Consider the following 12,905-nt stretch of genomic DNA (forward strand, 5'->3'; position numbering starts at 1 on the left):
AATAGCCAATGGGTGCGCGGCCTTTTCTGTGACGTGACGGGACTTCCACAAATGGAAACCCGGCTCCCTCGTGAAGACACTTTCTCTCCTCGCGCTTCGAAAAGATTTACAATAGCGCGATAAGGACAGAAAACAAAACGGGCACTTAATTTTATTTCGTATGTGTGTCCATTTAAACTTTGGAACTCCTGCAAAACATCACGGATAATCTAATTTTAAACATTAAAACGCTGTCAGCCAATCACAGCGTTACTCTTTTATGACGCGCCGACATTTTAACCAATCAGGAGCGCGGCGGCTGACGTAGACAGTCGCTGCAGTTCGCAGCTCTCCCTTTCGCTCTTCTCTCTCGGTAAACAGCCCCTCCCTCACAAAATTTGATTTTTAATAGAGCGCACTATGCTCTTCTTTTAAATGATAGCGTCACAGGCTCACACAGCTGCTCCCTTTTACCACAATAGCGCGGCGAGGAAGGGAACAAAAACGGGGATATTTATTTATAGTAATTTATTCAGTATGTATCAGGCAGTCATTGCGCAACCACTCTAGACACAGAAACACTGTCAACGAATTACAGCGCTGTTTTGCTGTGCCTGAACCTATTAGAGAGCAGCTTTGTCAGAAGACAATTTAAACGCCTGAACCAATCAGAGCACTAGTTAATGATGACGCTCCAGACAGTTCTACCAACCAGAGCGCGGCAAGCTCTGACGTAGGCAGCTGCTGCAGCTGCAGGCTCTCTCCCCACACGTTCTCACTCCTAAAACCAGCCCCTCCCTTACAATTTTCGATCGGGGCACATTTTAATGGTTTTAAACTACGGAGAACAGTATAATACTATATTTAAAGTGTGGAATGTTTATAAAATGAATACTAATCGCTTTTTACTTATTTTAACGAGTTTAATAACGTGGAATACCTTAATTATTGCCTAATTAACACAAAACATTCTAAAATGCTCCTGAATGTTTTAAATTAGCATAGTTCACCTTTTTATACTTTTCAACTATGCTGAATACTTTTGATTTGAGTTTTATTAACGTGCAGAGCTTTTAAATGTATTTAAACACTGCACAACATCATAAAAAGTCTTAGAATGGTACAGACTTTATCCTGAACTTTCCTAAGTACCTTAAAATTACTTTTGGTACATTTTAGTGAATACATAAAACGAAACACATCTGTCTGCTTCTCTAATTAGGATAGTTTACATACATTCAAGTATCCACACTTTGGAATAGACGGCGCTATTCACACTAAGGATAATTTCCATTTGTCAGTAGAGCAACTCTTACCCTACCCTTCTAACACGTAAGAATATGAACTCATTTTGCTCTGAACCCACCGCGAAGTGAAAGTTCTAAGAGTTCCACTTGAACATACCTTACAAAACAATCACGCACTTTCACACTGAAAATTCCCTAACTTCAGACACACATGAAATCCGTACAGGACTCTCACCTGTTTATAGAAATCATGCACCGTTAGCAAAATAACACCGTTATCCGTACAGGGCTCTCACCTGTTTATAGATATAAAACATGTACCCGTACAGGACTCTAACCTGTTTATAGATAATCATGCACCGACATTACCCTGCCCTTCACTCAAGCTTGAATATAACTAATACTCTTATCACAGTGAGTTTTATGGAAGGCGCTTTGTCCCTATTCTCATGCTGCTCTAATTTCTTAGAAAACCCTCACTGTTACAAGATTCACACCTAGCCCTAAAACTGTGTTGCACGGCGACAACACTGTATTGCACGGCGACAACACTTCTGGTACACGGCGATACCAACAGTGATACTCGGCGATATCACAGAAACAGATCAGATATTCTGCATGACTACCTTCTCATCACACAGTTTTTGTACCGGTACACACATAGCACAAAATAAACAAACTCATCATGTGTTAAAACTTAATCCTATGAATTTACCAACATATATGTATCATGCATGTAACATGTATGTCAAAAACAACATATATAAACCGTCCGATGGCTACCAGAAATTGATCCAGCGCTCTCACCAAAATATTGCACAAATGACACTATCTACTACCACAAAACTTACACTACAACACTAGGCCCATAACAACAATAGAGCGCTTGAATCATGAGGCGATAAGATCTAAATATAGTTGTTTAAACTATCTGCAATAATCAAGACCAGCTTGTCATTTTAGAAAGTTTATTTCAACATATCTAGAAAAACTTAGGTTTTGGTATTTTATTAAACAAGCATTAGAAAATGTCATAAAGAAAGATTTATTCAGTATTAATAAAAAAAAAAGCATAAATCAAGAATTATTATTCATTAACAGGAATAAGTAAAATTAAGCATTTCCCAAAATCCTAACTATATCTCTGTCTCTACCCTCATCTCCTAGTAATAAAGTAATTAATAAAAACTCCTGTCCTCACGTGTAAAGTCCATCAGCATAACATCGTCCTCCAGAATTCTCGAGCGTAAGCCAACTATGTGTTCTCTGAACCTATTCTTATACCCTAATTTTAGCTGAGCTAACTATTTTTCACATTCCAGCAGACGAATTCTAGTTCTCCATTGGCTGAGCCACCTCGTACCACAGTAAACTGTGACACCTCCTTCTTACATGCCCGGGCAAATTCACTAGTCCATTGTTCATTTAGAAGTCTTGGCAGCTTCTCCTTAGGCTGCTACATTTTGTAGCGACAGCTTCCTTTTTAACCTTGAGCTAGACAGCTCTGAACTCCCGTGGCACGTTAGCAAACGTTAGCAAATTTCTCCAAAAAGTCAACTTTTTTAGCAGTTCAATCCAAAACCTTTCAAAATAAAAGCTCAGAGGCCTTTTCCATCCTTCTTGGAATTATTTTCACTTGAGCCATTTTCATCATTAGGCCTCTTTCAGAAAGCGTCAATTTTCTGCGCCACCTTCCCTGCGTCACTTTTAAAAGAGTACTATTTTCCTGCAGCCATCTCTAAGCTTCACTTGTAAAACTATTATATAAACAAACACAAAGAATAATTAATGAAAGAAATACAGTTTGTTCTGTTGCCTCCCATCATTGCTAATAATTAATCCATTAGTCTAAATTACCTAGCAGTAAAGCACAAATAAAGCAGCATTTTATATCTACCAGTTTTCATAAATCCAGCAGGGTTCTTTATGCACCTATAAAGAATATAGTGACACCACATAGACAAGGGAAGCAAAATAAGCACATGCCATTATTTAAAAACAGCTGCTATTAGTTATGACATGACAATAGACAAGATTAATGTATTATTTTCCACATACATAAGAATGCAACATAATGCACATTTATGAGCACATATGTTAGTTTCCCGCGTGTTCTGTAATGTAATGTATCTTTAAACTAGATTGAATTATTATACACACAGCACAAATTGTTAGCATTATTAATTTATTTATGGAAGTGTGACTTCATGGGTTTAAACAAATTTTTGTTTTCTATCCCGCTCCATCAACCGTCATCTGAGGTAGAAAGACTTCTTGTCAGTGGCGAGGCAGAGATGAGCACCATAACAATCACAGGATGGAGGCTGTTGAACCTGGTTAGGAGGGATGGTGTACCTGATGCAGTATCCAACTCAGCAACGCCTGTTGGTCGTTTCTGATGGTAAAACGTCCCGGTGCACTCAACTGCGAGAGACCGAAACCAACCCTGCCCGCCTGCCATGTCAAGTGGCTAGTTTATTCCTTGCCACACCCAGCACAGTCCGCAATGGGGCGCTCTTGCCTCTGCATCCCACCTAACCGGTTAGGCGCATCCTGGTGCGAATCAACCGTTCAGACCAAATCCCCCAAAAGAGGTCGCTAGGTCTGTGATCACTTGTGAAGTTGAGTGTCTGCCATTTGTTGCAGTATTATACCTCTACTTGTACTTTGTACGCCTTGTAACTTGCACACCTGTCACTTTTTTCCTCCTGTAATTTACCGTTTGCCACCTCTTGTATTTTGTTTGCTCACAATTTTCACTTTTACCTCATGTAACTTAACGTTTGCTTTTGTAATTTGTTCACTTGTAATTTTCATTAACGTTCCTATTGTGAAGCGCTCTGACACCTTCGGGTAAAGTCCGCGCTATATAAAAACGCATAAAATAAATACATAAAAACAATCCAAATGCTATTTGTTTACAGTCTCTTCTCAGGCTACAGTCTGCCTTTGTCATTATTCCATCGCCTCACGCCGCAAATCTCCACTAGGGGAGCAGTTGCACTTCACCATTGAATACTTTTACTTCTGGTTCCGCGAAGCAACATCCGTGCACTAAAACAGCTGGTTCCTGAATGGGAGCCCCTCAGATCCTTTCTTGTACTGCCCCCCATACCCTCAGTAAAGGGTTTTGCACACGAGTCTCCGAGCACTGTAGATTGGGGAGGGTCTTTCTTTAAGCCACTAGGATTCTTATTTCGGCCGGCACGCATAGTTAATAGTTTTGCAACCCCTTTTTATGAGCACTTCAATTTATGACTGCCAAAAGCTGGGCATGGAGATGAGCACGATGGGTTGGTGTTACTCGCACTTCTTCCAGTAGGACATGGCTAGCGCTTGGAGACTTCATTAATCAAGAGATTGCGTGATGGTGTAAGTATCTAGCACACAAATTTTAGAAACGCAAGTATCTCTTACTGTCCTCTGCCTCACGCCCAGCCCATGGAACCGGGAGTGTAAGTGTGCCATTCATCCTCCACAACTGCCCGTACAGCCCACGCCTCACTCTCATCCGCATCCTGTCAACCAGAAATGCTGCCCATTGCTCTGCTGGCTGTCATCTTTCCTGTATACAGCACCGTCACCCATTGGGATTTTCTTCCATCCAGTCGCGATTTCTCGGGCACTTTTGTAAAAATCGCGGCATTTTTACAAAAGTGCCGATTTCGCAGCAAAACGCGAAATCCTGGAGGGTCTGATTATGAGGGTGAGGTGGCTGACCGCTTCAGAGGTAGCTGAAAATTCCAGCAAGATGGAGAGCGGGCGTGTCTTTATCTATGATTAAGAGGGCGTTTGCTCCAGTTTATAAAGTTGTTGTCTCCAGTATATAAAGCGGTTGTCTCCATGCTGCAGCATGTTAGAAAGCCAGGTATCTGATAGTGACATCAAGCTGCAGATTCCTTACCTTTGAATTTCCCAGGCGTCTCACTGAATCCAAAAGATTTTTCTTCGAGCAATACTCATGCGCGCCGGTAGGTGGCATTGGTTGGCTCCATGTCACGTAGTCGCTGCCGAAAGTGACATATGCGTCACCTATATATGCGTCCGTCACCTATATAGGCGCCACCTTGGAGCGCTAACGTCTGTTTTCTTTCGACTCCAGTAAAGCTCTGATCCGTGAAGAGAGCGCCCTGTCACTTTTTGACAGGATTTTTCTACCTTTTGTCGACCCCTTTTTGGTGTGTATGATGTCCTCTAAGAAGTCTTCTGGATTCAAACCGTGCAGCTCCTGTCATAACGCCATGTCGCCGCCAGACCCCATATTTGGTCTGCCTATGGTGTCTGGAGCGCGTCCACAACTCCAAGTCGTGCTATAACTGCTGAACCATGTCACCGAAGGCTTTGAGGGAGCAGTCACTGAAGCTGCTTCCGGCTCCCGGTTGAGAGGAAGATCCCCGCACCGCTCCGAGTCCCATGTACCCTTCGTCCCACTCGAGATCGTCAGGGCACTTGGGTAAGAGGCACAAGAAGTCGAAGTGTGCTTCAACTTCTTCCCGTTCGTCGGCCGACGTGATGGAGGAAAATCGGTGTTCCAGGTCTCATTCTCCGGAACCTGTGCCAACTTTGCGCCTCCCTGCTTTTCTGGGAGCTGGACCTACCCTCCTCAACTTAAGGAGTTTTATGAAGCCATGTGCCTCATTTTTGAGCGGTCTGATGCCACCAGCCTGCCTTAGGATCCTGTCTCCGATCTAGCGCTGATGCCAAACCCCCCCATTCCCCCGCGATCCAGAAATGGCTCAAGAGGCACCAGTCATACCACTACAATCTTCCCTGATGCAGGTCCTGATACCAGTGCTCACAGCACCCACTGGTGGTGCCTGACCCATTCTGATTCGAGACGACTCGAACAGCGTCCATTGGTACAGTTTGCGGTGCCGACTAGGTCGTTTCCTGATCCTTATTTTGGAGGTCGAAGATTAGGAGGGGTCACTGGACCCTTTAGAAGACCAGCCTTATGAGGAAATGGACTGGTATAAGAATTTGGGTGAGGCCAGTGGTCTGGATGCCTCCACACACAGGCATGTTTTTTTCTCCGCTATGGAGGAGAGTGCATCTTATGCAGTAGTGGTGCACAGGGCAGCTGATGACCTTGATCTTCAGGTGGGCACAGTGGCGGTCACGACTAACATCTTGACAGAGGTGCTACAGCCGTCCTTCTACTACTAAAGCAAGGAGGCTATGTGGTGACGGTAGCCCTCGGAGACCCCTGCTTCCATATGTTGAGGAACAAACCCCCCTTCCCCCCCAATAAAACCACCTCAGTTTGTGGTAAACAATTAACATTAGTAATATGGTAGAGCCATCTAGCCGCAGAGTCCTCACTTTAGAATTTCCCCCCAGGTGCAAGACTGGATCCGGAAACTTTTTTCGCTGCATGTGCGTGTCGGAAAAGTGTGCCAGGGTACTCCGTAGTGACCTCATCACACCATGTGACCTCGACTGAGTCCATATAACCCCCTCGCCGACGTCAGTTCCTTATTTCTGCACTAGCAAAACGGATCCAGAGTGGTTATTTTGTGTGAGAAACAGATGTTGATCACAGATTCTCATACCATCTGTTTGTATTGTATTGTAATTGCATTTATATAGCGCTTACTACCCCTGACAAGCAGACACGCGCTTTTTCGGCGAGTAGTGGGAGATCACCATCACTCTGAGCAGTGCGGTTCCTATCAGCATCTTCGGCTAAAGGCGTTGAGAGAGTGTTGAATGAAACTTTTGGTGGCGTGACTATCTGAGGCACCTCACAATCACAGTCTTGTAAAGTGCGACTACTCATTCGTAAGGGTCTCAAGTTACTGGGGAGGTGGTAGGGGGGCTGCAGGTCCATCGGGGTGGTGGTGTTCAGCTGAAGAGCTAGGTCTTGAGGTCCTTCCTGAATTGAGGCAGTGACGGTGATTTCCTGAGGTGGAGAGGCAAGGTGTTCCAGGTCTTTGCTGAGAGGTAGAAGATCTTCCTCCGGCTATGGTCTTGCAGATATGTGGGACGGTAGCCAAGGTCAGTTGGGCAGAGTGGAGGTCTCTGGTGGGTACGTGGAATACAAGGCGGTGGTCGAAGTACGCTGGTCCCTTGTCGTGTAGGGCTTTGTAAGCATGTGAGGAGCTTGAAGGTGGTTCTTTTGTTGACTGGGAGCAAGTGGAGGTCTCTTAGGTGTCTGGGGATCTGGTTGCAGCGGGGGATGTGAGGATGAGTCTGGTGTCGTCAGTCCAAGTCCAAAGACCGGTAGACGAGCCGCTCGGGTGAGGAACCATCTCCATTGATGTCGAGGAAGGCTCCACAATCCCAACGGTTGAAACGTAAGTTTGTTTCTGACACTGTCTCCCAACCTTCGGTTGTGGAGCGTTCTCCGGGGTCCACCCCACATCTCACTAAATATCCTGAAGCCGGGGCGACTCTAACCCAAATACGGGAATATTACGTTTCCCTGCATAAAGTCTTTGGGCCCCAATTCCCCTCTGGCGTGCTTTCTAGCCCAAAGGAGGTGGGAGGTGTCCCTACTGGATCTTCGCCGGTGAGTCCGCCCTTGGTGCCAGTCAGTTATTGGATTCGAGACAGCGCTCGTGCACAGCTCTTTGGGGTCTTCACCTTTAGCGTCCGAGTCGGGTCAGCCCATGACATCGGCGGCATCAATCAATGCCTCACAAAGTACTCTTCCTGATGTTGACACATCACTGCATCTCCCTCCTATACAGCCTATTTCTGCTCTTCCTACAGGAATACACCGTTTGGTAGTCGAAGAGGAGAATGTAGGGTTTTTGGTCTCCAGTGAGACGGGTCCCTCCGATTCTATTGTGAAGGGTACTTAATACTCTTGGGTCTTTTGGGATTGTTATAACGCCTTGCGTTCGTACTAAAGATTCCTTCTTTATGAAGGTCATTTACCTTTATGGTGTACCTTTTCTTCTCCCTGAAGGTATTCCTACACATGGCCATGAGGGGACTAGGCGTTTGCCTCATAGCTTCTACTTTTTGTACATGGCTTTTATTCTTTTCATACTGGGTTGTTGCTCTTCTAGGGGACAACTCTTTTCATAATTTACCTAGCTCTGTTGTAGTTAGGTTCGCACTTTGTCAAGTGTGGTCCCTATATGACATATACATATTACACATAGATGTTGATTTTATAGATCACTCCTATTGTTTTATTATAAAATCCTTTCAAATCTCCAGTTTCAGTATGAGTGATTTATTTTACATCATCTGTAAATGGGTCTCTATTAATATTGTAAGATCACGTACTAACCTCGCTAAGCTTCAAGGTTTCTTTTTCATACTTTTTTATCTTATTCAATTTTGTATTCTATTGCTTGCTGATGCAGTCTCAGGCAATTTGCATTACGCTGATGGTTTGGTTGGCTGTTGCTTTCCGACGTAGTATGATGGCCTCGTATTGTATGCATACTATTATGTCAGCATTGTCTGGCGGATTGTTCAGCTTTACTTTATTTCTCTTTTATATTTTCTCTTGTCTATACATAGGTCTTTATTTTACTCCTATGTCATTGTATTTCTTGGAGATATCCTAGCGGTCTTTGTATTATCACTCGGGGATATGACTGCTTCTATGCCACTTGTTGCTATTGTTAGTTCCGGTGGATTAGTGGACTATGCGCCCACTGTAGGGGCCTGTGTTTAAGTTTATGGTCACTGGTTCATATCTCAGCCATTTATCATTTGGAGTTCGATAACCTCAATCAATCAAATAATTTGTAGAGCGCACTACATACCCGCAAGGGTTCCAAAGCGCTGAGCGAGGGGAGAGGGAGGTGCTGTTGCTACTGGTCGAACAGCCAGGTCTTGAGTTGTCTCCTGAAGGTTAGAAGATCTTCGGTTTGTCGTAGGATAAGGGGGAAGGGTGTTCCAGGTCTTGGTGGCGCGGTGTGAAAAGGAGCTGCCTATGGCTGTGGTTCTACGGATGCGTGGGACGGTAGCCAGGGAGAGGTCTGCGGAGCGGAGTTTCCTGTTGGGTACGTAGAAGGAGAGTCGACTGTTGAGGTAGGCTGGGCCGGTCTTCTGGAGTGTCTTGTGTGCGTGGATCAGGAGCTTGAAGGATATTCTTTTGTCGACAGGGAGCCAGTGCAGGTTCCTCAGGTGGGGGGTGTTGTGGTCGCGCCGCGGGACGTCGAGGATCAGGCGTGCAGAGGCATTCTGGATTCTTTGCAGTCTGTTGATGAGCTTGGTCGGGGCGCCGGCGTAGAAGATGTTTCCATAGTCTAGTCTGCTGCTGACTAGGGCATGGGTGACTGTTTTCCTTGTGTCTGTCGGGATCCATCTGTAGATCTTGCGGAGCATACAGAGGATGTTGAAGCAGGCCGAGGAGACCGCGCCGACTTCTTTGGTCATGGTGAGTTTCGAGTCGAGGATGACTCCCAGGTTGTGTGCGTGGTTGGTGGGTGCGGGGGGAGTCACTAGTGATGCGGGCCACAAGGAGTCGTTCCATGCTGAGGGGTTGGGCCAGAGGATGAGGATCTCCGTCTTGTCTGTTTTCAGCTTAAGGCGGCTATCCTCCATCCATTTGGCGACGGCCTTCATTCCCTGGTGGAGGTTGGATTTGGCGGTGAGGGGTCCTTGGTGAGGGAGAGGATCAGTTGGGTGTCGTCGGCGTAGGAGATTATGTTGAAGTCGTGATGTCTGGTGTTGCGTGCCATGTAGACATTGAACAGTGTCGGGCTGAGGGAGGATTCCTACGGGACGCCGCAGATGATCTCGGAGGCTTCGGATCGGAACGAAGGGAGGCAGACTCTCGGGGTTCTGCCGGAGAGGAAGGAGGAGGTCCAGTCGAGGGCCTTGTCTCGGATCCCTGCATCCTGGAGACGTGTGCGTAGGGTGCAGTGGCAGACGGTGTCGAAGGCGGCGGAGAGGTCCAGAAGGATGAGGGCCGCCGTTGTCCAGTGGGATCCTGATGTCGTCTGTGGCGGCAATGAGGGTGGTCTCGGTGCTGTGGTTGCTGCGGAATCCTGACTGGGAGGGGTCCAGGATGCTGTTGTCTTCGAGGTAGCGGGTGAGCTGGATGTTGACTATCTTCTTGATGACCTTAGCTGGGAACAGAAGCAGGCAGATGGGCCGAAAGTTTTTGAGATCGCTTGGGTCCGCCTTGGGTTTCTTCAGTAGGGTGTTGATCTCAGCGTGTGTCCAGCTCTCAGGGAAGGACGCGGTCTCGAAGGAGAGGATGATGTTGCGCAGGTGGGGTGCAATGGAGCTGCAGGCTTTGTTGAAGATGTGGTGTGGAAAAGGGTCAGACGGCGAGCCGGAGTGGATTATGCCCATGGTCTTGATTGTGTCCTTGATGCTCACGTTGGCCCAGGTTGTCAGGGGGTCGTGGTCGGTGGGGTGTGGTGGGTCCGGCATGTTGGGGCCGGTTAGGGTCCTCCAGGGGTTGAAGCTGTAGTGGATGTCAGCGATCTTGCGGTGGAAGAAGGTGGCGTAGGAGTCGCACAGGGCTTGCGACGGCGGGCTGTCGTTGGTGTTGGAGCTGGAGTTGGAGAGTTCCTTCACGACGTTGAAGAGCTCCTTGCTGTTGTGTGTGTTGTTGTCGAGGCTTTTTAAGGAGGTTCTCTTGGCGGTTCTGATGAGGTGGTGGTGGTTGCGGATGGCGTCTATGTGGGCTGCGCGGCTGCTCGTTGTGCCATATGTTCTCCAACTTCCGGCAGCTGCCCTTTAATGCTAGGAGTTCCGGGGTGAACCAGATGGCTTTCTTGCTGGTGTCTTTGAGGGTTTGTTTTTTCAGCGGGGCTAAAGTGTTGGTGCAGTCTTCCATCCATCATCTGAGGGTGCGCGCACCATCGTCGGGGTTGGAGGGGTTGGTCGGTGGGTTGAGCGCGAGGTTTGTCTGTAATTGTGATTCTGTGATTTTGCCCCTGCAGCAACGGGGGATCTGTGACCGGTCCCTGAGAGAGATACCCCACTCTACACCCTCCCCACATAATCGTATGGCAAGGGGTTCTATTGCGAGCGCAAATCGCAGCGGGGAAAGCGGGCATCTGTCTCTTCCGGCGGCTTATCCAGAAGGAGTCTGAGGCAACCCGGGTGGATCCGGGAGGTTGATTTGGAGTATAGAAGTCAGGTGTAGGCGAGAAGGCTGTGCCCGATCCCCATGCAGGCGGAAACCGTGAAATGATAGTGATTGGCATAGTGTTGGACGCCTTTTCCAGATCTAAAATGAGACGGACCGCTCATTGGAATCGTCCTCTAAGTTTTGTGCATGAAAGAAGAGGCGACCAATATTTTAGGAAGTGCTAAGGCCCGGAACTAAGCCATTATGCTCGGTATGTACAAGTTCCGCCAGGACTTGGGCGAATCTGTCAGAGAGAATCTTAATGAAGATGTTATTGTCCGCCCAGAGAATGGCTATAAGATGTCAGTTTTGTGCGGTCTCTATCCATTTTAGAGTGGGAGATCAAGCAAGACTCATAGAGTGAGTGTGGGTGCTTAAGGTGGCCTTGTACATTTTTGGAAGTGGGGGGGGGTGCCAAGATTGATGAGAAGGTACTATAATATTCGAGGGGTAGACCTTCTAATCCTGGGCAAAGTCACGGATCGCTTACGCTACATCAGTAGACGTTATCGTGGTATCTAAGGAGAGTCTAGTGGAAGCAAAAATGCAAGGGAGATCAATGTCTGCTAGTAACGCATTGGAGTGACCTAGTGAGGAGTCCGTGAGTGCCCTGTAGATGGAGGAGTTGTATTCGTAGAAGACCTGCAAAATTTTATTCTGTGTATGGGTGGTGACGCCTGAGAGAGTGACCTTTTCAGTAATAGGGGGACCTTGGACTCTTGTCTGGCCAGGAGTCTACCCAATTTGTCACATTCCCTATGGACTTTGGCCACGTGAGCTGGAAAATTAAAGTGCCGCATGTGATGTAGGAGGTGTTAGCTTCTGTGAGCTGGGGGGCGAGCGCAGGGTTGCTATCCACTGCTTTACCAAATTTAGCAAAGTTCTTCTCAGTGGCGTCCTTTCCAAGGTCCTATGTACTCCACTGTCTTTTGGATACAAATTCCTTTTGTCACCACCTTAAAGGCGTCCCACTCCAGCGTCCTAGTGGAGGCTGTGTTTTAGTTCTCGGAGAAATAGTGTCTGATGCGATCTCCCCAATTGTCCCGTAACACTGAGTCCTTCAGGCAATCTTGCGGAAGCTTCCACTTGGGGGTAGGTGTGAATGGGAGTGCCCATACAACACAAATCGGTTCCAGCACAGTCATAACAGATAAGTCACAAGATTCTATATAAAAGCAAAATGTGCTTTTACAAGTTATTTGCACACGGGGTGAAGAAAAAGTGTCAAAGTCCAAACGTTTTGTATCTTGTTCCACAAGGGGTTTTCTTTATTGTTCACAAAAAAAGTCTTCCATCACAAACATAGCCAACGCGTTTCGTCTCTCTGAGATTTCTTCAGGGCTTCATATCTTATGTTGTGGCCTGTGTGTCCTGATTGAAGTTTCGTAATCACAAGAAGTATTTTGTGCATAGGATGGTACTTCACATCAGCTCTTCACACCGGCATGGTAACCGTCCGTCCAGCAATCTCCTGAAAAAGTGGTATGGAAGTGCCCCCCTGAGGTCCATGACGTGTGCCTCATGGTCAGAGCCCACACGTCCCAAGTTATCTGTGTGGTGGACAAGCGACACCGAGGGAGGGGGGCGGAGGGTGGAAGAAGGGAAGCAGTCAAGGCATATGTTTT

At 46.8% G+C, this 12,905-nt stretch overlaps 1 protein-coding gene across 3 annotated transcripts in view; it reads left to right on the forward strand.

Annotated features, from left to right (window-relative positions):
* The window catches only part of TRIOBP (TRIO and F-actin binding protein), a 246,669-nt gene that overhangs the window by 219,002 nt on the left and 14,762 nt on the right, over positions 1–12,905 (forward strand). The window lies entirely within an intron of this gene.

This window comes from Lissotriton helveticus, chromosome 1_1 (genome assembly GCF_964261635.1).
Source record: "Lissotriton helveticus chromosome 1_1, aLisHel1.1, whole genome shotgun sequence".
In the NCBI taxonomy this organism is placed as follows: Eukaryota; Metazoa; Chordata; class Amphibia; order Caudata; family Salamandridae; genus Lissotriton; species Lissotriton helveticus.